Here is a 5,527-nt window from a genome sequence, read left to right as displayed (position 1 = left end):
TCTGGGTACTTTTTCAATGGAGATATTGTGTTCTTGCTTTAAAAAATTTCAACGGTATTCCCTGATAATTTCCTGCAAGACATTTTCCAGCTTCTTTTTTTGTTCCAGGTTTTCTAGAAGTTCAATAATTTGTAAATAATCTCTCCTGGATCAATTTTCCAGGTTGTTACTTTTTTCCTAAAAGGTACTTTACATTTTTCTGCAAAGTTTTCAGCTTTTTACTATGTTTGATGGATCCTTGCAGTCTTATAGATCATTGGTTTCAATTTGTCCAAGAGCATTATTGTCTACACTTAACTTTTTTGTTTCGTTTTCCAATTGGGTAATTTTAGTCTTTGCTAAGTTACATTCCTTTTCCAAATGGTTGATTTTATTTTTTTGAAGAGTTACACTCCTTTTCCAGTTGGTTGTTTTTTATTTTTAAAGGAGTTTGTTTCTTTGGTCAATTTTTCATAATTTTCCTGTGATTTACCTTTTCTTTTTTCAGTTTTTTTCCTTTCCTTCCTTTTTTCTTTGGCTTTTAATTTCTTTTTTTTAAGCTCTTTTGTGAGCATTGGATTTATAGATTCATTTTATTTATAGATTCTTTTGAGACTTCCCCTGTGAGTAATTTTTCACTACTTTCCTCTTCTAATGTGGCATAGTTATTATCTTTATCTGCATAGTAGACGTTTTGAAACATTTTGTTCATTTTGAAATGTTTGACTTCTAATCCTGAGATATAGGGAGTATAGATATAAGTTTTCTATGTTGGGTCTGGGGTCTGATCTTTGGCGTGTCATTGATCAAGAAGTTGCCTGGGCAGTCTAGGCCTTACGTTTGCAGGGATTTGTTTCCTCTTTTATGCCCAGGCTCTGCTTATGCAGTGGCTTGTTCTCAACCTAGTTCTGTCATTTACCTAGTTTTCCCAGGTTTCAGACTTTGTTTTGGGTTGAAACCCTCTCTGCTGGCTTGCTATATAGCTATGGATATCTATGCTGTTGTAAAGTTGTTAGGATCTGGACTATACTGTGGTAAAAGCCTTCCCCTGGCTTTCCCACTAGTTAGACTTTACTTCCCTCTTTCCCCCAAAAGACAGACCTTCACTGAAGATCCTTCACAGTGTCTACTGTTGAAAACTTCTTTGGATCTTGTCTTTTTTTTTGTTGTTGGGATATGTAGCTTTAATATCTGTGCAGTGATTTAATCTAGCTTTGTGTAGGGAAAAGTTCCAGGAGTATGTAAGCTCCACACCACCATCTTGGTTTGGGAAAGAAGTGTCCCAATTAATTTTTAGTCATTTAGTATTTCTGCCTTTATGCATTTGATTGTGAAGTTTCATGTATGTACTGATACATAGACAATTTTTGTTTAGGTATCATGTAGCACTAAGAAAAAAGTATATTCCTTTCTATCCTGATATAATTTTCTTCAGAGGTCCATCATATCTAACTTTTCTAAATACCACTTCCTTAAATTCTTTCTTGTTTATTTTTTAGACAGAATTTTCTAATTCTGAGATAGGGAGGTTGAGGTTCCCCAATAGTATAACTTTGCTATCTATATCTTCTTGAAACTCATTTAGTTTGTCCGTTAAGAATCTATATGCTATGACACAGTGCATATATGATGAATATTAATTTTGCTTCATTGTCTAGTATACCTTTATAAAGATATAATTTCCTTCTATATCCATTTATCATTAGAATTTTGTTTTCTCTGAAATTAGGATTGCTACCTCATTTTTTTTTACTTTAGTTGAAGAATAATATATTTTTCTCTAGCCTTTTACCTTAATTCTGTGTGTATCTCTATTTCAAATATGTTTCTTGTAACAACATATTGTAGAATTCTGTTTTTTAATGCACTATACTATCTACTTCCATTTTAGCACAAAGTTTATCTCATTCAAATTCATAGCTCTGATTCTTAACTTTCTATTATCCTCCATCTCATTTCTGCATAGTCTCATTTGTAATTTTTCTCTTTTGTTTCACCACTTCCTTCCCATTCTTTTTGTTCCTGGATACCAATTCCCTCAACCTGTCATCATTCCATCAGTCCCTTTCCCCTCCTACTTTCACTTGTCTTCTGTCCTCCCTTTTATCTTCCTCTCCTTCCTGTTATTATGCCCATTTCCCTCCTATTTTCCAAGGGCAAGGTAAATTTCTAAATCAAATTGAGAGTATACATTATTCCCTCTTTGAGTGAAATGCAATGAGAGTAAGATTCAAACAATTTTCATTCCGTCCCTTCTTTCCCTCCACTCTAATAGTTTCTTTGTACATCTTCATGTGATATAATTTACTCTTTATTCCACTCACCTTTTTCTTTTCTCTAATGCAATGTGTTTTATGGCTTAATTTGTTAATTAACCTATGCCCCCAGCTCTAAGTATTCTCCTTTTAATCGATATAGTTCTCAGGAATTACAAGTATTACTTTTGCACTTATTGTTTTTTTCTATTAACATTTTATGTATCTTTTAAGTCTTGTATTTGAAGATCAAATTTTCTCGTCTGCTTTGGTCTTTTCATCAGGATAATTTGAAAGTCCCTTTTTTTCATTCAATATCCATGATTTTCTTTGAAAGAATATGATCAATTATATATATTATACATACAAATATACGTATACAAAAATACATATATATATATATATATATATATATATATATATATATATATATATTCTTAGTTGTAATCCAAGCTTCTTTGCACTTTAGAGTAGCATATTTCAGTCCTCTGTTCTACTAATGTGTTTTTTTCAATTAAAAATAACTTTTATTTTTTCACAAGAACAATTTTACTACCCAAATGAGTCAATATTATATCTCTAAAAGCTTGGATGCATGAAATAGAGAAAGAGGAGATCAGGAAAATGGCATGGAATTTAAAAATCTAGAAATGGAACACATTAAAAATCCTCAATTAAGTAACAAATTAGAAATTCTGAATATCAAATAAGAGATTAATAATATTGAAAAGTATTGAAATAGTTAAAAAAGTCTAAGACTTGGTTTTGTGGAACAAAGCAATAAAATGGAAAATTTCTGATTCATTTGGTTAAAAAAAGAAAGAAGAAAACCAAATTAAGAGTATTAAAAATGAAAAAAGGTAAATTTGCAACCAAATGAGGAATAAAGTCAAGCCATAATTTGGAGATATTATTTACATATAAATCTTACAATCTAAGTGAAACAGATGAATATGTACAAAAACATAAATTGCTTAGATTGATAGAATAGGAAATAAAACATTTGTAACCCTGTTTCAGGAGAAGAAATTGAACAACCACTAAAGAATAACTCCCTAAAAAAAGATACCCAGGGTCAGATGGTTTTACAGGTGAAGTCTCCCAGGCTGCTTTTCCTTGATAATTTCTTGAAAGATTCTTCTTTCTAACAATGTCTTTCAGGTAGCCAATTAAATTTTAAATTATCTCTTCTGGATTTATTTTCCAGGTTAGTTGTTTTTTTTTTCCTAGTGAGCTCTTTTATATTTTATTCTGTTTTTTATTTGTTTGATTTTGTTTTTGTTTGACTGATTCTTAATATCTCATGAAATTATTGGCTTGCACTTACCCATTTCTAATTTTTAGTATTGTTTGCTTCAGTCACTTTTACATATCCTTTTCCACTTGACTAATGCTATTTTTAAAGAAGTTGTTTTCTTTTCTTTATTTGGTCAATTGTGTTTTTGTTTTGTTTTGTTTTGTTTGTTTTTGCAAGTCAATCAGATTAAGTGACTTGCCCAAGGTCAGACAGCCAAGTATTCATTAACTGCCTGATGTCATATTTGAATTCAGGTCTTCTAGCTTCCAGGACTGGTGTTCTATCCTCTTTGCCACCTAGTTACCCTCCAGCTGCGTTTTTTGAGGGAATTGTTTTCTTCAGTCAATTTTTGAGTTTTCTTTTCCAAACCGTTGCATGTTTCTTGCATAAACTCAATGCTTTATCTGATTTTTCTGCTTGATTTTTAAAATCTTTTTAGAATTCTTTCAAGAAGACTTTTTGGGTTTAATACTAATTATTATTCCCCTCTATATCTGCATATACAGGCCTTTTTTACTGTCCTCCTCTGAGAGAATGTTGTTATCTTCCTTGTCATCATAATTGCTTTCTATGGTCAGGGCATTTTTGTGTTTCTTATTTTTTTTAAGACTATTTTGAAGTTTTAAAAGTTGCATTGTCCCTCTGAAACACAGAGGGCACTATTTCAAGTGTCTTTTGCTGGGGACCAGGTTTCTGCTTATATACTGTGTTGGGACCTCAGGTGCTAGTAGGTTCCCCATTTTGCTAGGATAGCCCAATCTACTTGTTCAGGGATTCTATGGCTTCTGATTTGCCTTCTTCATTGGGACTGCTGTACTACTGGTGTGCCCTAACCAAGGATCTTGATTTCTGATCTGTGCCATAGTTGAGAACCTTCCACTGACTTCCCCTACATTCACCTGCTCTAGGAAACATTCTCCCTACATTGAAGTATCACAAAGTTTTTTGGATTCTGTTGCTCCAGAATCCATTTAGAGATTTTTTTTTCCTCAGGGGAGCTGGGAAGAGATCAGGGAATTTCCTGGCTCCTCTTTTTCATCTTGACCCCAAACCCCATTCTCCCCATTCTCCAACACAGAATTCTAATTTTAAAGAATTATTTCTTTAGTGAGATTTTGTACCTCCTTTTGCATTTGGTCAAATTTATTTTTTAAAAATGTCTTTTCTTCAGTGAATTTTTTTCCATTTGGAAAATTTTGCTTTTTTCAAGATAGTCTTGAATGTTGAAGAGGCATTGGATTTTTGTTGCTCCTTTACCATTGGGGTTATTCTGTTTTTAAAGGTGTTATTTTCTTCAATATGGCAAACATGAAAAAGATCAAAGTCCTTTACAAAACTTGGATTTTTTACATGATTTGCCAATATCACTCTCATTTATCTTCCCAATTTTTCTTCTGTCTCTCATTGATTTTTGAAAATCTTTTTGAGCTCTTCCCATGCCTGAGACCAATTCATATTTTTTTTTTGAGACTTTGGAAGTGTGGGTTTTGACTTTGTTTTCTACATTTGTGTTTTGCTCTTCTCTGTGCCCATAAGAACTTTCTATAGGCAGGATATTTATCTACTATTTGTTGATTTTTCTAACCAATTTCTTGACTTTTAACTCTCTACCAAAGTGCCATTCTGTTTTGCAAGGGGGAGGGAGACCATTCCCAAACTGCAGAATTTTTGTGCAACTGTTTTCATAAGTATGCATTTTTGGTTCTTAGAATTTGGTATGATATGGCGCGGGGGGAATGTGTTTACTCCTCTCTTTTTCTGTGCCTCTCTCCCACTCATCTGCAAGTTTTTCAACTCTATGAGTATGCCTACATTTCTTCTTCTTTAGTGATCAACAAGCTCTGATGTGGTCTGACCTTGAGCCTGAGACCCAGGACTGATCTACATGTAAGTATAGGGCAATGCCACAGAATATTTCCTGTCCCTCATGACAGCAAAAGATTCCTGCAATCTCCTTCTGACTTTATTATCATTTGTAGGATAAGAGACCTGGAAA

Source organism: Macrotis lagotis, chromosome 3 (assembly GCF_037893015.1).
Source record: "Macrotis lagotis isolate mMagLag1 chromosome 3, bilby.v1.9.chrom.fasta, whole genome shotgun sequence".
NCBI classification, from domain to species: Eukaryota; Metazoa; Chordata; class Mammalia; order Peramelemorphia; family Peramelidae; genus Macrotis; species Macrotis lagotis.
This window is presented reverse-complemented; position numbering follows the sequence as displayed.